We start from the raw sequence: 27,528 nt of genomic DNA on the forward strand, positions 1-27,528 counted from the left end.
TTTGGGTAAATGCCCAAAAGTGGGATTGCTGGGTCATAGGGGAGTTCTATGTGAAGTCTTTTGAGGAACCTCCATACTGCTTTCCAAAGTGGTTGACCAAGTTTACATTCCCACCAACAATGAAGTAAGGTTCCTTTCTGTCCACATCCCCTCCAGCATCTGTTGTTGTTAGAGTTCTTGATTTTTGCTGTTCTAACTGGGGTGAGGTGATACCTCAATGTTGTTTTGATTTGCATTTCTTTTATGGCTAGGGATGTTGAACATTTCTTCATGTGTCTATTTCTTGCCTAGTTTTATATGCTCCAAATGCCTACTTATTTTATGTAGACATTTGTCTTAATTAGGGAAAGCTGAGTTCCAGAACTTGCTGGCAAATACTATTTTGCTAATTTCAGGAATATGCTTAGCTGTGTATTTTAGTAAAGTCATCTGTAGTTGAATTTTTAAAAGTAAGGTCCACATTCTTGAAAATAACTTTATTAGAGCTTTGTGTGTATGATAACTGTTTACATATGAATTTAAATTATTAATTTGCTTTTCAGTGATATAGGAATATGCCATTGTCACCACAAATTTTTTTGTTGGTTGTGGGCCTGAACTCAAGGCTAGAGCTCTACCACTTGAGCCACAGCACCACTTCCAGCTTTTTCTGCTTATGTGGTGCTGAGGAATCAAACTCAGGGCCTCATGCATGCAAAGCAAGCACTCTACCACTGAGCCACTTTCCCAGCCCCTGAATATGCCATTGTCTATTTCCTAACAAATAAGTAAATATCCAACCCCACTAGCTCTCAATTAAATTTCTTTTTTTTCTTTCTTTTTTTTTCTTGTTTTGTTGGTCATAGGCTTGAACTAAGGGCCTGGGTATGATCCCTGAGATTTTCTGCTCAAGGCTAGTGCCCTACTACTTTGAGCCATCACTCCACTTTGGATTTTCTAGTGATTATTTAGACAAGATTCTTACGGACTTTCCTCTTCAGGCTGGCTTTGAACTATGATCCTTAGAGCTCAGCCTCAAGAATAGCTAGGATTACAGGCGTGAGCTACTAGTACCCAGCTAATAAGTTAGTTTAGTTTTGTTTAGTTTATTTTTGTTGGTTATGGGGCTTGAACTTGGGGCCTGGGCATTATCCCTGAACATTTTTGCTCAAGGCTAGCACTCTGCCACTTTGAGCCACAGCTCCAGTTTTGTTGCAATCCTGGGTGATATTTTATCTCTCTCCTTAACATCTTTTAGAAATCATTTTGGGAAAAATATTAAAATCAAATAGAGATGAGTTGATGAAGAATTCCAAGCCCTGTACTGACTGGAGATGACAATGTAGTTTGGTCAATATGATGTCAGAGGCCTTCTTCAAGAAGAGCTTGTACAAGGTCTAAGGGTTCCCTTTGGGAAGATGTTACCATTGCTATACCTTTTTATGGGCAATGCCATGGTTAAAACTAAGGATAACTGTTTCCTTTATTGTTACCAGACTTTCCCCTGATGGAAGAGGAATTGGCCCTACTGAATTGGTTTGAGAAGAAAGCTGAAAAGCTGATGTGTGAGTTATGTTTGTTTTGTTAGATGGACTGGCATAGCAAATGTTAGGCTCTGTCATTGTTACCATGAATGCTCAACAAAAGAGATACTGCTCCCAGTAATTTATTGAGCTCCATCTTTTACTGGAAGTCTAGTGGAAATGCATTATGGTCAATGGTACCTAGAATACATGCTCTATTTCACATGCAACAAATAAAAAGTCATCCCTTGGTATCATGGAGGACTTTTAGGACCTTCTGAGGTCAAATGTCATGTATGTTCAAGTCTTGACCAAATAAAATACTATTTGCATATACTCCATTCAGATTCTCCCATGTCATTTAAATCATGCTTCTCTTACTAGTAACATCGAATACAATGTGAATGCTATATAAATAGATGCTATCCTATATTGTTTAGGGCATAATGATAAGAAAAATGCATATCTTGTGTACAAATACAATTTAAAAAATAGTAATTTTGATTGGTAATTACCTGAGTCAAGGATGTAGAACCTTACTGTATTTCATCCAGCTCAGAGCTTGGTTGCAGAGTTAAGATGGAAGAGCAAAAAGAGGTCTGTGTCCAGTCTGGCTCTGCCAATGTCTAGTTATGTAACCCTAGATTTGAAAGAGCCACATCTCCCGGAGCAGTATCTCCAGGAGGAGATACTTCAGTGCCTGAAAGATGGAAACTTTTTATTTTCATTTTTGGCTCCTGGTTTGTCAGAACAGAGGTGATTGTCATCATCCCAAGCTCTCCCATTCCTCTCTCTCTCTCTCTCTTGCCACTCTCACAACCTTCCTTGGCTATCTATAAACATGGAATTCTAAAGTGATAGGCGCTCAGGATATATTGCACTAATATATCATCAGTATTGTCATTATGATGTATTAACACAATGCATCATCATAGGCCTGTCAGAACCATGATTTATGACTCCAAATTGTGTTGTGGTAGAGCAAGGCATCCGGGACCCCATTGACTGAATGCTTGTTTATTTTTACACTTAAGGGTTTTGAAAGTAAGCTTCAGACTACTTTTCCTCCAAGTAAGGCTAAGAGAAGATTTTGAAAGGAGGACTCTATTTCAAAACACTGGAGGGGCCAATGGGTCACACTTAAGTTATAAAGGTTTATGTTTTTTCAGACCACTTTAAGTGCCACATCAAACTTCCACACTCCAAGTCATTTGGGTCTTGCTGAAAGAATCAGACCTTTCTATGTTCTTCTACTACTTCTGCTTGGGATTCTCTTAATCATACTCTATTTTTTAACAGTAATGAAAAGAGTAATGAATGAGATTATAGAAAAGAATCTTCCTTGCAAGTAAGCTGGATGCTGGCATTTTCTGAGCCATTATGTTCTTTCAGAATGCCCTCAACAAAGTCTTGAGCACATATTTCTTGAACAACAATAAACATGGTGACAACAGAAATGCAAAAGGCACAAACCATTGTACACAAATAGATGAATCATAAGTAGAATATTATAACAAGATAAAAGTAATATTGCATCTCTCAATATTAATAACATTATGGATACAATAATCATGGTGGTAGATTCTTCTGATAAAGGTGAACTAGGGGTGAAGATGGCAAGACACTAGGGAGGAGATAACAGACACATGTTTTATGGTTCGCCAGCTCTAGGATAACAATTCTTCCCAGAATTTTCCATTACTTGGTCACTATAGACTACTTTCTTAAATATGAAGCAATATTAAACCTAGAACCTGCAAAACTTGGGTCAATTCAGTTTTCAGTTTTTACTGTATATTACACTTCCACTCATCAGTTTGTCTAACTAGCATCAATATCACTTACATTTGTATCAAAATCCATAAGGATTTGAAAGATAGTGTCTTTGGTTTAAAAAAAAACAAACTTCTTTGACTGTGAATCCAAGAACCTGGATCAAAAGCCCAAACCTGGCAGGTCAGAGTCAATGTCACCTTAAAGATATCTGTACACTGTGACATACTTTTTCTTATTTTTTTAAAAAAATCTTAATGTAATTATAGCCAGGCCTGGCTCTTCAGGCTTAATTTGCCTCCATGTCTGGAGAGCCGGAAATGTAACTAGTAAAGAATTTGCTAACATGAGAGGCAGGGAATTTGCCAAAAGTTTGTTAATCTGAAGGTTTATTTTTTTTGTCCAAATATAAAGGCAGTTTGCAAACTGGTTCAGATTAACCAGGTCAAGTTGTATATTTTATTAACTTTAAAACATTTTAAAGTCCTTTTCACATTGAAAAAAAAATAGAAATCTATAGAGTTAGGAGTGATGGGATGAAGGGAGGTGGTCTGCCCAATAAAAGTTATAAGAAGATATGTGTCAGCTGTTTCTTTTCCACTTTCTGGCTTTAGCCAAAAACAGCTGCAACACATCTACTCTAACTCGGGTCTTTTATGACGTTTTACTAACTTCTTTATTTAAAACTATCTCTTATTGATTTTTGTAAGGATTCTCACCCCAGAAGTCTCCATGAAGAGCAAAAAAGAACACACTTGGACACTTTATGCCCCATTTACCAACATAGATGGTTCCAATTTTTCAATAAGACTTGATCATTAACTTCGGGCTTTTTCATTAGTCTACAGTGCTTCCCAGAAAAGTAAAAATTACTGTTTTGCTATAAACACTACACTTCAGTCCTTGAGTTGGCCTCCATGCGTGGAATTCATCAATGGCGCCCCATTGTCCTCAAGATAACATTTAAGCTCCCTGGCCTACATTCAACTATTTTCATGAATAAACCCTTTTTATCACTCCACCCATATTCTCCAATGTGTCCATGACTTAAATTCTACATTTTCCTTTTATTGAGCAATTGGCTGTTTCCAGCCTGACCAGCTTCTCACTCGGCCTTTTCACAATCTGCTCCCTTCTTATCCCATTTATTCTGCTCCACATTTCTCTTCACTCCCTACTCATCATCTCTTAGATTCCATTATCATTACCTCTAGACAGAAGCTAGCTATCCTGCTCATATGTTGCTAAAGCAAAACTTGCCTGAATGAGCTTCTATAGTTTTGATCACATTGTACTATATTATATACTATATTACACTATGCTTGTGTCCTTGATGAAACAATTGCCCTGTGATGATACTTGGAATGTGTCTGTTTCTCCATTACATATCTCAGTCATTAATATGGCACCTGGAATATTAAGTCTTCATACAAATATCTGTTGAATAAATAAACACAAAAATCAACTTGTAAATTAGTAAAGAGAAGCGCAAATTAGTAAGGAGAAACACAAAACGTATTGCACAGCCCAGTTAATATGGAGAAGCTCTCAGTCACTCTTTTTTTTGGTACTTTTTTTATTGTAAAAATGCTGTACAGAGGGGTTACAGTTACATGAGCAAGGTAATGAGTACATTTCCTATTGAGCAGTGTTATATCCTCCTTTGTTTTCCCCCCTACCATCCCTTCCCTCCCACTTCCACAACTACCCCCCACCCCCTGCTGAAGTTGTAAAGTTCATTTTCAAGCTAGTGTTTTGTACATCTCATTATTACAATGGGTCAATCTGTATCCTTATTTAAGCATTTTGTTTTTGCCCTTCCCCTCCCTGAATTAGAGAAGTATAGATACAAGATGCAGGGCACCAACATCAAATACAGTGATGGGGAAGGAACATACAAAGAAACAAAAAAATCACATGGTACATTATAAATACGTTAGAAACAATAGCAAGAAAGAAAAAAGATGCTTGTGACCCTACTTGGGGTTCATTTCTCTGAACGGCATTTTATATTTACATAGATTTTGGCCTTTTCTGCTTGTTCTGCATATGTACTAGTTATTGCAAATAAGGGAAACCATGGGGCCTATGTTTCTTTGGGCCTGGCTTACTTCACTTAATATAATTTTTTCCAAGTCTTTCCATTTCCCAACAAATGGGGTAATGTCATTCTTTCTGATGGAGGCATAGAATTCTAATTGTGTGTGTGTGTGTGTGTGTGTGTGTGTGTGTGTATGTGTGTGTGTGTGTGTGTGTGTGTGTGTGTGTGTGTGTGGTGTGTGTACCACATTTTCATGATCCATTCATCTACTGAGGGGCATCTGGGTTGGTTCCATATCTTAGCTATGATAAATAATGCTGCAATAAACATAGTTGTGCTGGTAGCCTTACTTCCCTGTGACCCAGCAATCCCATTTTTGGGCATTTATCCAAATGATCTCAGTCACTCTCGTGTCATAATTGTGTGTAAATAATTAGCTGATCGGCTGAGTGTTTTCCTGCTTTGAGTTTTTGAAAAAAATAAAAGAAGTTATGGTAGTTATCCCATGGGAAAAAGGACATGTAATGCGGTAAATTTAAATGATGAAATACAATTGTGAGGTTTGTTTGAGGGCCTGTCTGTCTTTAGATGTTGGGCTACTTTATAGGGGGAAAAAAGAAAAGAAAGGAGAAGAAATCAAGCATCTGCATAACTGTACTGAAGTTCATGAGTCCTGATAACTTAGAACTTTGACCAGCCTCCATCTCCTGGGAGCCATATACTTACGTACACTGAAGGGTTACCTTAGTGTCCCTTAGGCCTTGCTGCAAACCTTATGTTAAGTTGGACTAAATCAAACAAGAATGAAATTTTATAAAATTAAGACAGAACATCACTATACCCAAACTAAACCAAGAAGATTTGAATCAATAAAGAGACCCAGAACAAATAATGGATTTGAAATGGCAATTTCAAAAGCATCCATCCAAGAAATGCCCAGAACCCAACAGATTACAGCTGAATTCTATAAGGCTTTCAAAGGAGAACTCACATTGCTACTTCAACAAAATAGAAAGGGAAGATCATTACAAAATTCATTCTATGATGCCAGCATAAAACTCATCTCCAAACCAGGTAGGGACCCATCCAAAAGGAGAATTATAGACCCATCTCTTTGATGAACATCTATGTAAAACTTCTCAATAAAATTCTGACCAACCAAGTTCAATCACTAACTGAAAGAATCATACACAATGATTAAACAAGATTCATTCCAGTGATGCAAAACTATATCAATATACATAAATCAATAAATGTAATTCAACACATCAACAGAAGTCAGGACAAGAATCACATGATCATCTCAAGAGATGAAGAAACAGCATTTGACATTATTCAACATGCCTTTATGATAAAAGCTCCGGAGAACCTAGGAATCTATGGAACATTCCTCAATATAATAAAGACCATATATGACAAACATACAGCCAACATACAAACACACAGGTAATGATGAAAATCTAAAACCATTTCCTCTAAAATCAAGAATGAGACAACAATGTCCAATCTCTCCACTCTTCTTCAATATAGTACTGGAATTCCTAGCAGAAGCAAGGCAAGAGAAAAGCATAAGGGGGGTCCAAATAGGGAAAGAAGAAGTAAAACTATTTCTCCTGGCAGGTCTGGCATGATCCTATATTTAAAGAGCTCTATAGATTCCCTTCTCACGTTACTTGAGCTGATCCAAAACTTTGGAAAAGTAGCAGGGTATGAAATGAACCCACAAGAATCAGTAACTTTTCTATATGTAAATAATGAGAAAAGTGAGACTGAAATTAGGAAAGCAACTCCATTTGTAACCGCCTCAATACATAAATAAATAAAATACTTAATTAATTTAACCAAAGCTGTGAAGGACCTCTATTATGAATACTTTAAAATCTTAAAAAAGAAATTGAAGCCAGGCAAGGATGGCTTATACCTGTAATCCTCGCTACTCAGGAGGATGAGATCTAAGGATCACAGCTCAAACCCATCCCGGACAGGAAAGTCTGTGAGACTCCTATCTCAAATAAATTACTCAGAAAAAGGCAGAAGCCAGAAATAGTGCTATGGCTCAAATGGTGGAGTGCTAACCTTGAACACAAAAAGGTGCAGGGACAGTGCCCAGGCCCTGGACTGACAAAAAAAAGAGGCAAATTGAAGAAGATCTAAGTACATGGAAGAAACTTCATGCTCCTGGATTGGAAGAATTGACATCATAAAAATTGCAATAGTGCCCAAAGCAATTTACAGATTCAATGCAATCCCCATCAAAATCCCAGCAATATTCTCAATGGAATAGAGAATATAATCCAAAAATTCATTTGGAATAACAAAAGAGCCCAAATAGCAAAAACAGTCCATAACAGGAATATTAATACAAAGCCCTAGTAATAAGGGAGCCAAAAACACAGGATGGAAGAAAGACAGCCTCGTCAACAAATGGTACTGGCATAAATGGCTATACACATGCAGAAAATTGAAGCTAGACCCTTATATATCATCCTGTTCCAAAATCAATTATAAGTGGACCAAAGATCTCAATGGAAATTGGCCAGATACCATGAAAATATTACAGGAAGGGGTATGGGAAACACTAGGGCTCCTAGGTATTGGTTGAAACTTCCTGAGTAAAGATCCAGAATCACAAGAAAGCAAAGAAAACATTTTGGTAGTTCTGGCAGAGTTGTGACTACAGTACTAAGTCATTGATGCCTTAGCTCCTGAAAACTAGAAAAGTACCCAAACCTCCCTTTGAACCCCTTAAGTGAATTTGAATATGGTCCGCTAGAAGGCTAAACAACTTACCTACTAGCAGGTGGTTGTGTCTTCAAATCCATGATTATGTATTACATTAAGCACAATAAGCATAGTCTAAATAAAATAGGACCCAGCAATTCCATTCCCGGGCATTCATCCAACAGAACACAAATGAGAATACACTAAAGACACCAGCATAACTAGGTTTATTGAAGCACTATTTACCATAGCCAATATATGGAACCAACTCAGTTGCTCCTCAATGCATAAATGTATTGTATATATACAAGATGGAATTCTACTCATCCATCAGATAGAGTGATACTGTACAATTTGTAAGTAAATGGAAAGACTTGGAAAAATTATATTAAATGAAGAAAGCCAGACCCAGAGAAACACAGGTTGCATGGTTTCACTCATTTGTGGTAGCAAGAATGTGCTTATAAATATAAAAACAAACAACTTGTGTGGTATGCAAATGGTTATAAATGAATTGACTGAAGTACAATAGACTCTATGGAGAGTGAAAATAGTATTATTCTTTAGAAAAATAAGTCAAACCACAACAAAATAAGTACCAAGAAATGGGCACTTGAAAGAGAGGAGACAAGGGGAGAAGGCGAAAAGAATGAAGAGGGAAGGGGACTAGAATGCAGGCAAGAAAGTACTGTATGTACCATAGAATTGAGAAAAATAAGGGAAGAGGTAGGTTGAAGTGGATGAAGGTATTGAATGGATGACACAGATCAAGATGCATTGACTATATAAAATTGCTTTGTTAAATGGCCAGAAAGTTAAATTTTAGCTTAAAAATTCAGAAAAGTGAGGGAAGGATGGGATGGGAGGAGTGGGTGAGAATGTTGAAAGGGGTGACATTGACCAAGAGGCGCTGTATTCATAAACATTTGTGGAATGACAACTCCTTTGCACAACTTCTTAAAGGTAATAAAAATATTTTTTTTTAAAAAAAGATTGGACCAAAAATCAATGGCTTTTCTATATGCCAACAATGAGAAAAGTGTGGCTGAAATTAGGAAAGCAACTCCATTTGTAATAGCCCCACAAAAAATAAAATACCCAGGAATTAACTTAACCAAAGAAGTGAAGGACCTCTATGATGAAAACTTTAAAATCTTGAAAAAGGAAATCAACACAGAACTTAAAAAATGGCAAAACCTCCTATGCTCCTGGATTGGCAAAATTAACATCGTGAAAATGGCAATACTTCCCAAGGCTATCTACAAATTCAACGCGATACCTATCAAAATTCCACCCTCATTCTTCAAGGAAATAGAAGAAGCAATCCAAAAATTCATATGGAACAATAAAAGATCCCGAATAGCAAAAACGCTCCTCAACGGAAAGAACACTGCTGGAGGAATATCAATACCAAATTTCAAACTCTACTATAAAGCCATAGTAATCAAAACAGCTTGGTATTGGCATAAGAACAGACCTCAGGACCAATGGAATAGAATTGAAAACCCAGAAATGAACCTACAGACCTATAGCCATCTAATCTTCGATAAGGAAGCTAAAACAATAGAATGGAAGAAAGACAGCCTCTTAAGTAAATGGTGCTGGCAAAATTGGTTAACTACATGTAGAAAACTAAAGCTAGATCCTTATATATCACCCTGTACCAGAATCAACTCCAAATGGATCAAAGACCTTGAAGTCAAAGCAGACACTCTGAACACATTACAGGATGGAATAGGAGAAACCCTAGGTCTCCTTGGCTCAGGCCGAAATTTTCTGAATAGAGACCTGGAAGCACAACAAATCAAAGAAAGGTTGGACAAATGGGATTGCATAAGGTTGCAGAGCTTCTGCAGGGCAAATGACATAGCTAGCAAGATCAATAGAAAGCCCACCGATTGGGAGAAGATCTTTACTAGCCATACAACGGACAAGGGTCTCATATCTAAAATATACTTGGAACTCAAAAAATTAAACCACCCAACAACAAATCGTCAAAGAAACAACTGCCCAATAAATAAGTGGGCGAAAGACTTAAAGAGAAACTTCTCTGAAGAAGAAAGAAGGATGGCCAATAGACACATGAAGAAATGTTCAACATCCCTAGCCATAAAAGAAATGCAAATCAAAACAACATTGAGATATCACCTCACTCCAGTTAGAACAGCAAAAATCAAGAACTCTAACAACAAGAGATGCTGGAGGGGATGTGGACAGAAAGGAACCTTACTTCATTGTTGGTGGGAATGTAAACTTGGTCAACCACTTTGGAAAGCAGTATGGAGGTTCCTCAAAAGACTTCACATAGATCTCCCCTATGATCCAGCAATCCCACTTTTGGGCATTTACCCAAATGTTTACAAACAAGACCACACTAAAGCTACCAGCACAACTATGTTTATTGCAGCATTATTTACCATAGCTAAGATATGGAACCAACCCAGATGCCCCTCAGTAGATGAATGGATCAAGAAAATGTGGTATATATACACAATGGAATTCTATGCCTCCATCAGAAAGAATGACATTTCCCCATTTGTTAGGAAATGGAAAGGTTTGGAAAAAATTATATTAAGTGAAGTAAGCCAGGCCCAAAGAAGCATAGGTCCCATGGTTTCCCTTATTTGCAATATATAGTATAGGTATGAGTCAAGCGGAAAAGGTCAGATAATGTGATGTTAGGAAAATGAACCCTTAAATATGTATTTTAATGTTTTCGTTTCTTTCATGCATGTGTTTCTAACGCATTTATAAGATCATTTCTTTGTTGCTTTGTATGTCCCTCCCCCACAGTGTAACCCCCGCTTTCACTATATTTGATATCAGTATAACATGTGGAGGAGATGGGGACAAACAAGTCGTTTAAGGATTCAGGTGGACCTGTTGCAACAATGAGAAGTACAAAATGTCATGTCAAAACCAACTTTACAATGTCGGTGTGGGGGGGGAGGGGGTATAATTGGGTGGGGGGACGGGGAGGCTGGGAAGGGAGGTGAAGGGTAAACAAAGGAGGAGCCTGCAATGCTTGGTAAGAAATGTATGCATTATCCTGCCCATGTAATTGTAGCCCCTCTGTACAGTATGTTCTCAAATAAAATTAAATTAAATTAAAAAAAAAAAAGTAAAAAAAAAAAAAAAAAAAAAAAGATTGGAAAGAGGAAGGTTCTCTGAGAATGATCCTGAGTATGGTTCTACATCCAAAGAGTATTCTGGGGATACTGAAACACCCAGGGTGGACATGACCTTCCAGGAGGTAAACAATAAAACATGGTGCGTTGGTGAGTAGTGCACACGGTGGAAGAAGGCCAGACCAAGGCCAGACTAAGCAAGCACAAACAAGCTGAAAAGTAATATAAAACTTCTCAGAGCTGAAGACATCTCAGATGAAGTTACAGCCTAAAGGCATAAAATGATATTTCCTCCATCATATGATGAGACTATGTATGAAAAAGCTGGTCTTGGACCCAACCCTTCCAAATCAAGCCCTTCTTTCTCACCAAAATAGATGGTCAGAAGGTATGAAAGAATTGACTAGCACAGCCATGATAGGCTACCAAAGGAATCTAGGATATGGAGATTCACCCACTCATGATTGGCAGGATTTTAAAGCACACAGTCAGTCCTTCCTCGGTAAGTAAAGGGGTGGGGAAAGAACACATCTGAAAACTATAGAATTATTGTCATATCTTACAATAAAGTGCGGTTCTCAATGTAGAGCAATCTTATCACAGCCCCACCCCCCTCCGTAGCATTTAGCAATATCTTGGGTTGTTTGACATTGCTAGAACTTGGAGGGTTTGTTGCTACTGACACCTGGTCAGTAGAAGGTAGGAAGGCTGGCAAAAATTCTTTAGAATATAGCAAGGATCCCTACTATAACAACCACAACAATAATACCAACAACAACAACAAAATTGTTACCAAAGTGGAGAAACCCTGGTAGTGTTCTCACCTCCATTAGACTCCCAAATCTACATAACATAACCCCCTTTGATAGTCTGAAATAAAATCCATAGTAAACAGGAACTCTTGAGGTCCATTTTCAGATATAAGGAGAAAAAAAATAGTTCATAAGATCATCTCTGATCTAACAAAAGCCTAGAAGTTGCTCATAAGAGTTCTTTAAGCCATCACTAAGAATGCTACAGGTGGAAGGCTAGTGATGGAGTCAATACTACAAATGGGTATTCTCTTATTTTCTCTGCTATCTGCTCTCTGCATGACTTCCTGACACAGTGAGCAACCTCATGAAAACATTCACAGATTTTTCTTTTAGAGTTAACATGCACCAAAAGCATAAGAAGAAACGTTGCTTCTTTGTAAATCAGAGTGGTTGTCTTTGCTAGACGTCCACCAATCCTGCAGTTCATAGGTAATTATATGTTTCAGAAATCTCCAGTGATTTGTAGGACTTGTCTACTTATCTAGAAACATAAACCCACCACAGCCTCCAAAATGCTATCTAGGAAGGTGATGCTATTTCTTCTAGATACCACAATTATAGCAGCAATAGAAATGTAATTACAACATAGATGATTTTTTAATCTAGTGGGATAGAAGGAATCCTTTTAATGATTTACTTTTATATAGTTACTAAAATTGTTATACCTTTCTTTTTGATTAAAATAAGAATGCCTTTGTTAGTAAGTTCTTATCCATTTTTAGCAAAATTAAAGTTGACTCCTGAACTGAACATACTAATGTGCTTTCTTTTTAAAAAAAAGTCATAGCCCTTTATTCACCATTATAAAATGTAAGAAATTGTGATTTCCTCAAGAATTTTATTTTCAAAGGTATTCTTCTCCAAGGTTATTTTAAATATGAAATCTTTATATGTTATTTTGACTAATTCCAAAAGTTTACTAATGACTATAAAATAGCACAACAAAGCAAAAAACAACAATAACAATGAAAATTCCACCAACAGGTTTTAAAAGTCTTTTGTAAATGAATGATGAACATGATAATTTTTCTCTCAGAATCAGTGTTAGGGCTCTGAAATACTTCAGTGAAAATCTGCTTTTTATGAAAAATAACCCACACAATTAGCTGGCTACCTTTTTTTTTTGCTTTTGTTTTTTTTTTTTTTCAGAACAAACCATAGTTTAAAAGAACCAAGTGGGTGTTAACTCTCAAATTCTTAACTGATATATAAATTGGAAGATTTAACTGTGGCTTAAGAGATAAGACAGAAATGGAAAATATTTTCCAAAACTATTCTGTATTCTTTATTACATGGGCTTTAAATCTTACTATAATAAATAATTTACAAGATCCTAAAGCACTTCCCAAATATACTCTGTTTGTGTGATCTAAAGAACTGTGTAGGAGAAGAAAAGTGGATGAGCTTGTGGGGTTGAGAGCTACTTTTACTCATAGTCCTTCACCTAGAGCCACATCAATTTTACTTGTTTTATTTATGCCTCTATACAATTTTGTTCCAACAAAGGATTTCCACAACTTAAAGAAAAATTCGAAATCTACTGCCCTAAGGGAAATTAGGCAGCAGACGTAAAGAAATATAATATAGGTCAAATTTCATCACAACAAATACTATTATGACAAAATCTCTATATAGCAAAAGATTTCTGAGCCTTAGGCAATAACCCATTTGTCTTAAGAAATATGCAATACAACAAAATAAAAGAATCTGGGCGATGTTTTTTATTATAATGGCCTTTGACCTGTATTCCTTGCTTGGTAGAAGAATGAATCTGTAAGTTAGAATTCAATATTGCTAGTTTCCTCTAGGTATAGCTACTTGCTTTTCAATCTGCTTGATGTCTGCCTAATGTTTACAGTGAAATAAAAGGTTGGAGTAGTTGAAAGAAGCACCTAGAAATATATATTCTGCAAAACTTAAATGATTATTATTCGACTATGATTCCAAGAACAGGGACAATAATCACAAAAAATAATATTGAGTCCCTGAAAAGAAGGAGAGCTAGTGGCTACATGAGGCCCATTCTCTTCTTCCTTAAACCTGAGTTTTATGTGCACATGTAGACATCTAAATATAGCAGACATTCTCTAACCTTCCTTGTGCTACTAAATGCATCAATTGAAATACTGAAATGTCATATGAACTCCAGAGGACATTGACGAAAGACAGTACTAGTGCAGAGGAGCCATATTTCTTTTCTGTCTCCAATGTAATCCTAATGATTGAAACTCCCAGGGCATCTGTGAAAATTAGCAGTCTTTGAGACCAGAAACAAAGGGTTATAAAGAAGAAAATCAGAAGAGTTTTGAGTTCCTAAAGACTTTGAAAACAGTCTGCGATTCCCTTTCTCTGTACTACTATTGCATAAAAGAATACATTCTTTGGGTACTAGCATTCGAACACACCTGACATATCTTTCTATTCAAATAAGTATAGATTTCCTTCTGCTATACCTTGGGATTATATTCTTTATATTTATCCATTCAAAATACAATATATAACTGTACTGCATATCAAACCCATTGCAAACACTTGAGATTTTAGAATTTGAGATAAAGGAGAAATACTTCACTTCTTCCTGGAAATATTCTTTTGGTCATAAGGCTTGAACTCAGGGCCTGGGGGCCATCCCTGAGCTCCTTTGCTCAAGGCTAGCACTCTACCACTTTGAGTCCAAGCACCACTTCTGATTTTCTGATGGATAATGGAAGATAAGAGTCTCAGAGGGACTTTTCAGCCAGGGCAGGCTTCAAACTGTGATCTTCCAGTCTCAGCCTCATGAGTAGCTAGGATTATAGCAACGAGTCACTGGCACCTGGCTAGGAAATATTCTTAATTCCTATCATTCTCATACGTAATGCGACTTCCTTTTTATATTGTTTTTATGAAGAAGTTTTTATAAAACAGTTTCAATTCCATACGTCAGGTTCTGATACAATGCTTCATAATCTCACTCCTTCCTTCATTTTCCCTCAGATCCCCCCACCCATTCCTGCCCAAAAGTTACATTGTTCATTTGTCACACAGTTTTTTTTTTTAAAGGCCTATTTGAATGTAACTTTCTTAATGAAGATTATAGGATCAGATGAGAAAGCAATTTAAAATTCTACTACTGCTTTTAATGTAATAATTTTGCTTTGTAACTATATAGATTTTATTCAGTTTTGTTGAGGTATAATTGATACAATAAAATTCATATTTCAGTGTTAGTGTTTCATAAGAGTTTACATATGCATACATGCATGAAAGCATCACCATAGTCAAGATAGTAAATACATCTATCATCTCTAAAAGGTTTTTTTTTAGTCTTTCACTCTCCCTACTTTCCATCCATCAGGCAACCATTCACTTGATTTCCCATAGATGAGTTTGGTTTTTTAAGTTTTATATTAATAAATGTATTATTTGTTTTTGGCCAACAATTTTTGTGGAAAAGCACAGAGCTATGGGCATGCTTGCTTTATTCGGTATAGAGACCTAATCTGTCTCCCACATTTCTAAGATCACAAACTATTCTGCTAATGTTTGTTTTTCTGTAATTTAGTGAATATTATCTGAAGTTAGCTATATACAGATAAGGGGAAAAGAGCCCTTGATGTTCATCCTTTTATTATATACATAGTCAAAGATAAATATTTTATATACATAGTCAAAGATAAATAGTTTTATTTGTAAGTATGGATATATGCCAAAGTGAAATTTAAACATATCTCATGTTTGCTGTAACAATCTTAAAAGGACCCTCATTTAATTCAAGATATTTACTGGCTTCAAGATTCCATATATATGTCTGACAACATAAAGCGAGACTTTCTTTTCCATTATTTCACATGTATTTTTACTTTTTACGTTTGCTACCTTTAAGTAGTTGTACAAAGTAACTGCCATTTAACAAGGCAGTTTATGAATAAAATGCATCTTTATCAATGCCATACCTTTCAACATTGTCATCCATGCCTCCCCTACCCATCTCTTTCCTAATTCTTCTTTATTTTGTAGGATACACATTGCATTTTTCACTGCACTCTCCCTACCTTCTCCTCTCCATTCATCTCCCCCTCTCCCCTTAACCTCATCATACCTCCTTTTAAATTCTCATTTCCTGGTGTTTATTTTGTTGAACTTTTGACTTTGCCTCTCAAAGGAATTACACTATCTGAGGTCTCACTTTAATCTACCATATTTTAGTAATATATATGTATGTTCTTGCATACTGCCAAATATATTTACTTGTTTATAAGCTAATTCTAGCTCGCATATATGAGATAAATATAAAACCTTTGTCTATATAGTATGACTTACTTCCCTTAGCATATTTTTTCCAGCTCTTCTCCTTTCTTCATAAATGATACAATAGCATCCTTTCTAATGAATGCATAAAATTCCAACATAAATATGTATATATATGATATATATGTTGCATCATACATATGATCACATATATGATAAGTATCATACATATATGATACATAACTGTAACTGTAAATATGATATAGCATACATATAATCATATATATGGTACATATATCATCTATATGATACATGTATATATGATACATCATATATATCTGATACATCATATATATCAAATATATGTGATATATGTATCATATATACATGTATGTATATATGCATGCATATATACATATATGTGATAGATATTACATATTTATATATATTCATATTTTCTTGATCCATTCATCCATTGAGGGTTATCTGTGCTGATTCCTCACCTTGACTATGGCTGTAATGAAAATGGTTATACTAGTGGCTTTACTGTATCCTGGTTTGTAATCTCTTGGATAAATGCCCAGAAGTGGCCCTGCTGGATCATAAGGTAGCTCTGTTTTTAGGGATTTTTTTTGAAGAAATTCCACACTACTTTCCAGAGTGGTTGAACAAGTTTACATTCCCACCAGCAATGTATTAGGGTTCCCTTTTGCCACATCTATACTTGCATCTGTTATTGATAATTACCTAATATACACATTAACTTTTAAAAAGAACTTCCAATGTTCAAATATGTGGACTTCCTAGTTTATCATATATTTCTTCCTTAATGATTCTTCAAAATTCTGAATAAGTGATTTCAACTTTACTATAAAGGGAATTTGTAAAGATATGATTGCTAAATAAATATGGTGTGTCCACATAAATTTGAATTTCACATAAACAGATAATTGTTACTGTAAATATGCACAAAATATTTCATGAAATACACTTGGACTAAAATAAATAATTTGGGTCTTATTCAGGTAAAATTTAAATTTTACTGGATATTCTGCTTTTTCACTTGTTAAATCTGGCAATGTTAAAATGATGTGTAGTAGAGTTGTACAGTCTTGTAGATCATGAGTTGGTAAGCAGAGAGGAGAGAGGACAGAGAGAAAGAAGCGATGAGAGAGAAGAAAGAGAACTATGAAATCAATGTCCTCTGTCAAACTTCTTGAATAGATTCACTTGTAAGCCTATTAAAATCAACAGGCTACTTGCTAGGGCCTAATAGTAAAATGTTGATTATAATCTGTAAATCACATTACTTTTTGTTACCTTTAAATGAGTTTATAAGCCTCAGGTCTGGATCCAGAAACCAACCCTCTGAGAAACTGTTTAGACTATTGAGCTTTAGCCCTGCGGTTTGTCAGATGAGTTTCCTTTACATACAAATTAACCCTCAGTTCAAATGATACGAAACCAAACATTTCAAAGTAAAGATCCTATTTACCAAATTATCCTTACCAGAACCTTCTTTCTCTTCTTACTTTTTATTTTCAGGAGAAATCCTGAGTCCCATTTGCCATAAAATAGATTCTGGAAATTGAAAGATACCTGATACTTGGAGAATTTCAGCTCAGAATAATTCACTCATGATAGAATGAGGAAACCCTATCTGAATAAACATGATGCAGGCTTATAAAAGATCCTATTCCATCCAGGGAGGGAGACAAACTAAGAAAGCCTTCTTGTTAGCAGCCACATCAGATCTTCAGCACATATGACCCCACTCTCACATCCAGCTTCTTACTGGTCATTAGCCACTAATGACCGCTACTGATGACAGGGCTATGCCAAAGACAGGAATGGTGGGTGGTTCAAATGTAAGTTTTAAGAGTCCCTGCTCTCCAGTATATTTCCTTTCCTACTCTTGGACCCCATTCTAAATTCCTCTAAGCGGTGTTGTTTAGATGTTTGTATTAGACTCCCATTTTGCCAATTGTGCATCTGTTTTTCCCTCCGCTAAAGGAATCAAGCGAAGGTTAGAAACAGTTCATTGGCTGTGTAAGGAGATAGGTCCCTGCAAACCAAATCAGAGCCAAACCATTAAGCCATTAGGTTTTGTGTTCTCATGTTTTACAGCACTCTTATTCACCAGCCGTGGCAGGAGGCTTTCTGACATGCTTTTGACCTTCTGGGGATAAGGTCATATAGCACCTCAGCCCTGCAGAGTGAGCACACAAGGCTCTTTGTTCCTTCCTTAGGCAATGCCGCCTGACCCTGTGGTCTGGGCTCATGTAGGAAACAAATTTGATGTTGTGATTTGAGGGGTACTAAGCAGGTCTTTCCCTCCTCCCACTTTTCCTTACAACAGCTAATGCCTTAACCCAAATATTCCAAATGTCTCCCAGATGGCATGTGATCACAAAGTCATTTTGAACTAAGACGATTACAAGTGAATATCATGCTGAGATGTTGACCATTAACTGTACATGATGCTCCCTAACAAATGAAGATTTATAGGTTAGAAACGCCTCTTAAACCGGTCACTATTCCCTAGATTACCCTCTGCCATTTCATGGATTCTTTCACAACATCTCAAAAGCTATTTATCTGTTCATTGATCAAAAAGCCATATAAAAGTTCTCAAAAATCTATTTGTTTATTGACCAAAAAGACATATAAAAGGTACCTGAAGAAACACTCACTAGTGACCTCTCGCACACTGTGCTAGACAGATAGGTACTTACATCATAATTCCAGATCAAATGAATCCAATTGTGCTATTTGACAAGTTTGCCATAAATTCTTTTCTGGTGAAATCTTTACCTCTCTTAGTATTTATGAAATCCCTCATGTCTTCCTTAAGGGCTTTCTCATTATCTTAGCATCTACACGAGCAAATTAATTTGAAAATGGTTTTTGGAAATATAATTTCAAATACCTATTTGAAAAGTAAAGTAGGCCTCAGCTGACTCAGAGGAATACTGACGTGGTGTGTAGGAGGAGCAATGGAGCAGTTGAGATCTAGAGAACCATCTTGGCCCTAGGTTATGCTGGCTATTACTACTAATGCTGGTCATGCATGCTACTATTCAATCTGAACTCTTCTGAGTATGATAGAGACTAAGGAAAAGCAAGCACACACAACAGGTATATACCAAACAAAGCAGCAAGTCAACAGACCTTCAAAGTTTAAGCAAGTTTGGTTCTCTCCCTGAGGATCAGTCTCATTGTCTACAAACATAAGAATAAATAGGATATACATGGTTTCCTCCACTCTAAAGTCTTTAATTGAGCAGAAACCTTCATCCTGATTCATAACTTCACATGTCTTTTAAAGTAGGATTTCATATATTGTGCATTTATAAATTCTCTCATATCTGTTTAATGGACACTTCAGGCCACTTGGCACTCTTAGTGATAAATTTTGGGAACCTATATGATCCTAGTAGTCTGTCTCTAGATATATGGCAGCTTTCTGAAGTTACAGAAATTCAGTTATTCAAAGGGAAGCATAAACCCCTGTTTCCACTCACTCTTTCTTGGATTGTTCTTCCTTTTTATTATAGCCAGGAAATAATGATAAGTACAGTGGTGGGAAGGCTGATGCAAAATATTTATTCTTTTTGGTCTTCCTGTATCAAGCAAATCCTATTTCCTATTTTCTATAGTGGCCCATTTCCATCTATCACATATCCTTAAGCTACAAGGATGTGATTCTGAATTAGCCAGTATTTCATATATGTCCCTTTTTCCTAGCCTATGTGAATATAAACCATTTCTTACACAGGTATTACATCACTTGATTCACATCTATTCTGGGTAATTTTATAAGAAGAAGAAATGATTCAGAGAGGAAAAGTGACTTACATGACAAAAAAACAGCGAATGAGTGGCCTCAGAACAAGAACATAGTCCCACTATCCCTCAGGAAATCCACTGAGTGGGTATTTTTAAATATTTAAGCAATTTTTAAGTCTCAGAAGTTTGATCTTGGTGGCTTAAACATTGTGGTCAGCAATGTGTCCAAGTATGTAATTCTCACTCAGCATGGTCCCTTAACACAGCTAGCTTTAATCCTCAGGTAAGAAGAAAATACAGACTATTTTTTTTTTATTTAAAAAGAAACATAATGGATTGGCTGGCATGGTGGTATATATTTATAATCCCAGCTATTCAAGAAGCAGTGTTGGGATTGTAATATGACAAAAAAAAAAGTTAGAGACCATATTAGAAAAAAAAAAAAAAAAAGCAAAAACAAGCTAGCCAGGTGCTAGTGATTTATGCCTGTAATTCTAGCTAGTTGGCAGGCTGAGAGTTGGAGGATCACAGTTTGAAGCCAGTTCATAAAGAAACCTCTTCACAACCTGTAACTATATGCAGTGGTTTTTATGATTGTCATCCTGAACTTTGTGGGAAGCTGAGATTAGTAAGCTCCAGGCTAGCCTGAGGAAGAAAAATCATCTCCACAGAAAGAAAGCTGGATGAACTGACACATCTCAATGATCACAGGGACTCAAAATCCCTAAACATAGGTGACTGAGACTCAGGCGCATTCTGGAGCAAGAAGGGACATCCATCCTAAAAGTAACCATTGACTTCAAAAAAGAAAGAAGAAAGGAAGGAAGGAAAGAAGGAAGGAAGGAAGGAAAGAAGAGAGTGACATGTACTCATTACCTGACTATGAAATGCTAACACCTTAACAATAACAATAAAATTATCTTTTAAGTAACCATTGCTAGATGCCGATGGCTTATGCTTGTAATCCTAGCTACTCAGGAGGCTGAGATCTGAGGATCATGGTTCAAAGCCAGCCTGAGCAGGAAAGTCTGTGAGACTCTTATCGCCACTAAACAACTTGAAAGCCGGAAGTGGCTCTGTGGCTCAAGCAATAGAGCTTGAGCTGAAGAGCTCAGGGACAGTGCCCAAGCCCAGAGTTTAAGCCCCATGACTGACAGAAAAAAAGAAAAAGGGGGAAAAAAAAAGAAAAAGAAAAGAAACGAAAAAGAAACCATTGAAAAATATTGCTCTAAGTATTACCAGAATTGCTAGAAAAAGGAGACTAAAGTGACTAACATGATGAGATATACCTGTAATCCCAGTTATGCAGATGGTGGAGATAGGAGGACTGTGGGCTGGGGCCAGTCTGAGTAAAAGAATGAGAATTTATCTTAAAAAAATAAATAAAGCTGGGTGCTGGTGGCTCACGCCTGTAATCCTAGCTACTCAGGAGGCTGAGATCTGAGGATAGCGGTTCAAAGCCAGCCCGGGCAGGAGAGACCGTGAGACTCCTATCTCCAATAAACCACTAGAAAACCGGAAGTGGTGCTGTAGCTCAAGTGGTAGAGACGCGCCTTGAGCTGCAGAGCTGAGGGACAGCGCCCAGGCCCAGAGTTCAAGACCCATGACTGACAAATAAATAAATAAGAATAAAAGCAAAAGAACTTGGAGCATGGCCAAGGTAGTAAAGCCATTAGTGAATATGAGGCCCTAAATTCAGCAAAAAAGAGAAAGAAAAGGAGATGGGAGGGAGGAAGGAGAAAAGGGAGAGTGGAAAGAAGGGAGAAGGGAGGGTGGAAAAGAAAAGGAAGGAGGCAAGGAGGAAGGAAGAAAGGAAGGAAGGGAGGGAGGGAGGGAGGAAGGAAGGAAGGAAGGAAGGAAGGAAGGAAGGAAGGAAGGAAGGAAGGAAGGAAGGAAGGAAGGAAGGAAGGTTACAAGATGTTCAAGTTTTAGCGCCAACATCTGTGAGGATTTTAGTGCTCTTGAATCTTGATTAGAATAACAACAGCAAAAGCATTCCTTACCTAACCACACATAATGAACAGGATGGGAGAATATTCATTGTTACAACTGAAGATTTAAAAGAGATACACAAAGGAGGGGTTTAGTCTTCAAAGTTTTAAAGACTGTATTAAATAGCTCTTGATAAAAATGGCAAATAACCCAAAAGTTTTACATATTCATTAATAAAAAGAAATTTAATGGGACTAAAACCTCACTGGAAAAATATTACTGAGCTAATTAGAAGTGTCCTATTTTTCTGTACTGTGACTGCCAAGAACACTTAGAGATTCATCCGCAGAAAGACTTGAAATTGGATTTCCAAATGTAGGTGTTTTAAGTAATCACTAAGTATTCTTGAGTCCATGTGAAATGATGAAGTATTTATAAATATTTCTCTTAAATACACACATTTTTAAGTTTATTCAGACAGGTGTGGGACTATATCATATGTTAACAAACTGTCAAAATTCTTGACAAAGAGTAAACAAATTGTGGCAATGTTTTTAGAAGAGCACAGATCTTTGTATGACATAAAAATCCAATGCTAACGAAAATCACCAGCCCCATCTGCAGTAACTCATTTTACACAAAGAGAGATTAGAAAAGAATTCCCATCTTTCTGCAAATGTCATCTCCCTTGCCAAGTAATCGAGTCTTATAAACCATTACCATGCCTGACTTAGCCTTAAAAGCTTTCTTACCTAATAGGTGTTCAAGGTGTGGGAACCACAATAGAAATTCTGGTTCTCAAGGATGAGTTGAGAGGCTATGTCAAGCCCAGGAAAACTTTGCCAAAGCACAATAAAGGTGTACAGAGATTGAAGTAGTTAGAGGGAGTGGCGTGGCAGTGCTTTCCTGAAAAGCTGTCGATTTCATAAGGCAGTAGAATGAGTCTCGAAGTGTTTCTAGAGCATAAACTCCATTACAAAACCGAAAGGTGCTTCTCGTAAGATAGACTTGGTTTATGAACTGATTTTGACATTACGCCTTAATGGAATAACCATAAACAGAAATTGATGTATCCGGAAGTGGCACTGTAGTTCAAATGGTAGAGCGCTCTCCTTGAGCTGAAGAGCTGAGGGACTTCGCCCAGGCCCAGAGTTCAAGCCCCATGACCGACCCCCCCCCCAAAAAAATACAGAAATTGAAGTATCCAAGGACTATGTGGATATATATATGTATATACATACATATACATATATTCAAGATTCTAGGAATAGGAGGATTTTTATCCATGTAGCCATAATAGCTACAGCAGTATTGCTCTGTGTCTATGTCTCTTCTCTGATTGGAGGAGAGCAACACCTACAAAAATGACCAATAATTGTACAGCAATGTAAAATAATCAACAATAACTATCTGAAAAATAAGATTTTCAGACATACGCCTTTATAGCAGTAAGAAAAAAATTAAAATTCTTGGAAGCAAATGAACAATTTTATTAGATTTTAAAATCTTCTACACTGAAAGCTATAAAATATTTATGGAATCAATGGAAAATGGCACAAATAACTGGAAAATATCCCATGTTCACAGATGGGAAGATTAGTGTGACTAAGCAGACTGGACTATTTCCTTCAGTTTGGTTCTGGAATACCTCCAAAGGCCCAGGTGTTAATGCCTTTGTTCCCAACTTGATGATTTTGGGGGGTGTGGATACTTTAAAAGTTGGGGCATATATTTGAAAGGTGAGGCCATAGGAAGTATGACCTTAAAGACCCTTGACACTCTACAGTCTTACTCTTCTTATTCTCATCCTGGCCATCAGACAAGAGGCTCTGCTCTGTCATGCACTCTCTCCCATCCCAGGACCTAAAGCAATGTGGCTGAGCAACCATGGGCTGAAACAAACTGTGATCCCAAATAATCTTTTCCTCTTTTTAAGTTCATTATTTCAGTAATACCGTATAGTGACAAAATATTAACTGACTATACAAAATGGTCTATAGATTGAACACAGTTAAAGAGACTAAACAATCCTATATTTTTTATGAAACCACAAAAGACTTCAAAAAGCAATGCAGTCTTAAGAAAGCTAAGCTAGAGGCATCACACTGTCTGACTTCAAAATTAGCTAAAAAACTATAGCAATGAAAATAGCAGCAGTGTAAAAAGCACAATAACTAGATAAGCAAACAGTGCAGAGAATCCAAAAGAGCCCATGTATTTGTTCAACAGGTTTTCCACAAAGATGTCAGGAATACATAATAGTCTCTTTAATGAGTGCGCTTGGGAAAACTGAATATCCACATACAATAAAGAAATTGTAACTTATTTCACACCATACACAAAAGCCACAATAGGGCTGGGAAGGTGGCTCAGTGGTAGAGTGTTTGCCTTACATGCATAAGGCCCTGGGTTCTATTCTTCAGCATCATATAAGCACAAAAGCTGGAAGTGATGCTATGGCTCAAGTGGTAGAGTGCTAGCCTTGAGCTGAAGAGCTGAGGGACAGCGCCCAGACCCAGAGTTCAGGCCCCACGACAGACTAAAAAAAGTCACAACAATAATAATAATAATAATAATAATAATAATAATAATGCCTAAAACTGTAAAACTGCTGGAAGCAAAAACAAGGAAAAATAAGAACACAAGTGAATACGAAGCTGGCATAGTGTGCAATTTAGTATTAAATACAGTTACAACTCTACAGATAGGCAATTACTACTACTACTACTACTACTATTACTACTTCTATCATTACATCAAAATATAATGTAAAATATTTAAGAGTATTTATGGTACTGCATCAGAGCCTTGAGCTTGCAAGGTAGGAACCCTGTATTTGAACCATTCCTTTATCCCTTTTTTGCTAATACATAGCTGTGGTTAACAGGTATGTGGCACCAAATCCGGCTTGTTGGTTAACATAAGGGTATCTTACTAACATTTTTTTCAGCTGGCCTAAAACTGTGATACTCCTGATTTCTGCTTTCTGAATAGTTGGGAATACAAGCGTGCAGCACCATACTTGGCCTAGAATAAGAGCAGAAGAATTAGGGCAATATTCTTTGGTAAGTCAAGCATGAAATATAAATAAATATAAGCATAATAACACAGTAACGTAGCTCAGAATTCCCTAAAAAGTAAGTAATTGAGTATTTTTATTTTGATAATCTATTAGGTTTTATATCCACCAGCAAAAATGTGAATAAAAACCTTCCAGAAAAAATATAAATATAAATCTTATGTTTTGGTGTATTACATGGGTTTGTCTTCCTTTGTTTTCATATGAACCACATAACTACCCATTTTGATCTTTTAATTAGAGAAACACATTGACTTTAGTAATTATTGTCCATTAAGTTCCTAGGGAAGCAGATGCAAAGATAGAGATTAGCACTCAAGTGTTTAGCTTGTGCAGAAAGGAAGAGGCGGGATTAGAGGTTAGCAGTCATACTGTTGGGTTAGCAGTTGTACTGCTGGGGTATAATAGCTGTTTCTTGCTCTTCAAAGGATCAGACAACAGATATGGGCGTCATTAGGGGAAGCTCCTCAGAGAAGGCAATCACCAAGGAATCCTGAAAACAGCCTTGGGCTGTCTACCCTCTGTAAGGGACACACAAAGTAATGTGTTTTCTTATTCCTGAAAGAAGATCTGAGCTGTGCATCACAATGTCCATCATGAGAAATTCAAAAGAAAATTAAAAAGTGGACGGGTCCTGTTTTCCAACAGAAAAAGAATGAAGATACAGTTTAAAAAAATACACTATAAACAATATCCTAAATCTGAAGACCAAATGTCTTGCTTCTAAGTAATTTTCACTAACCATGAAAAAGCATATTTCAAAATATAAAGTATTTGATTCAATATAGACAAAAAAGGTATATATTCTTAACTAGTCTACTTGAAACAACTTATTACTTCAGAATATTAAGCTGTATCATGATTATAAAATAAATGGGCAAGCTGAAGCCAGAAAAAAATGAAATGCAGTTGACAAAGTATTTTCATTTCCAATATGTAGAGATGCCCTACATGTCAATAAGAAAACAAACAATACAATTAGAAACTAGTCAAAAGATCTAGACAACTTACAAAGTTGTATAAATTTTTAAATGCATTTATATTACTACTCAACAATAAAATACATACCTCAATTAAAAAACAACAGTGTTTTCAAAACTTTAAGGAGCGAATTGATTTCTGTATTATTTAAATATCAAAATCTATTTTATTTATTTCTCAGAGGTACCATATCCTTCATTACAAAGGATGTAAGTAGGATGCAATAGAAAGAAGCAGGAAAAAAAAATGTGAGTAAGTTAAAACTCCAGCACTGCTGAAATAAATAAATAGAATAGAATAAGAGGGGGAGGGGGAGAAAGAAAAAGAGATTGAAGAGGTTTGACATACTACCAGATTGAAATACTCACTAAATAAAATGACAAATATATTAAAATTAATACATTTGTATCCCAAAAATGCAACCTTTCCTCCAGACTCCTTTCTTGGAACATCACAAAACACTTTCACTGAAAGAGACTATAAAATAATTTTAAAGTAATAATAATTCAAGAAGACTTACTTAGTAAAATTTTCAAAATGCTAAGGTATAAAACATATAAAATACATGTAACATATAAAATGCAAATGAGGAAAAATTTATATGCTTCACTCTTAAAAGGCAATAGTTTAAGTAGAAAAAATGTAATAAAAAATGAACAAGCCAAGTTCTAACTGGAAAAATAATTTAAATAAATATCATAAATATCTATGGCAAAAATATATAAAGACATTGCCCTCTCTAAGTAATAGAAATTAAGGTGAATAATCTCACTCTCCAAACTTGTCTATACTAAAGATAAATAAAACTGTATTTGCCATTAGAAAAAAATATAAAAAATGAAAATTAAGCATGTGCTTACTTTTTATACTTAATAATAACCAAAATAAAAAGAAGTGCATTGTTTTTCTTCAACTGGCAAAAGAGTACCCTTGCTAACCTTAAAACACTCTTTTTTTCTAAAACATTATAAAAAAAAAGAAATAAAGAAAGAAGGAAGGAAGAAAGGAAGGAAAAAGGAAGAAAAAGAAAGAAAGAAAGAAAGGGGGAGAGAGAGGGGAGGGAAGGAGGAAGGAAAGGAAAGAAGGGAGGGAGAAAGAAAGAGAGAAAGAAAGGAAGGAAGGGAGGGAGAGAAGGAAGAAAGGAAGGAAGGAAGGAATGTAGGAAGGAAGGAAGGAAGGAGGAAGGAAGGAAGGATTATTAGCAATATTTCCAAGAATAAGAGCTTAAATACTTTTTCAAAAGGTTATGGCTTCTTTAAAAAAAAGTGACAAAAGTTCTCAAACTTAGTAACTATTGATGCCTAACAGAAATGAGGGACAAAGTGACCCAGAGACTACAGAGACTTCTGCAGCTAGGCATCTGCCTGAAACGCACATGGCTGTAACATACAATGCAGATTTTATTTTGTTGAGTTCCCTGAGCAACTGAGAGCTCACGTAAAGCATAGCTGTGTGGCATGACCATAGATGTTGGATTCTATAGCCCACAACAGCCATCTGTAGAGATATCGGTGCTAGATCTAGTTTTCTGTTGGCA

Source organism: Dipodomys merriami, unplaced genomic scaffold (assembly GCF_024711535.1).
Source record: "Dipodomys merriami isolate MVZ:Mamm:240054 unplaced genomic scaffold, mDipMer1.0.p SCAF_63, whole genome shotgun sequence".
Classification (NCBI taxonomy): domain Eukaryota; kingdom Metazoa; phylum Chordata; class Mammalia; order Rodentia; family Heteromyidae; genus Dipodomys; species Dipodomys merriami.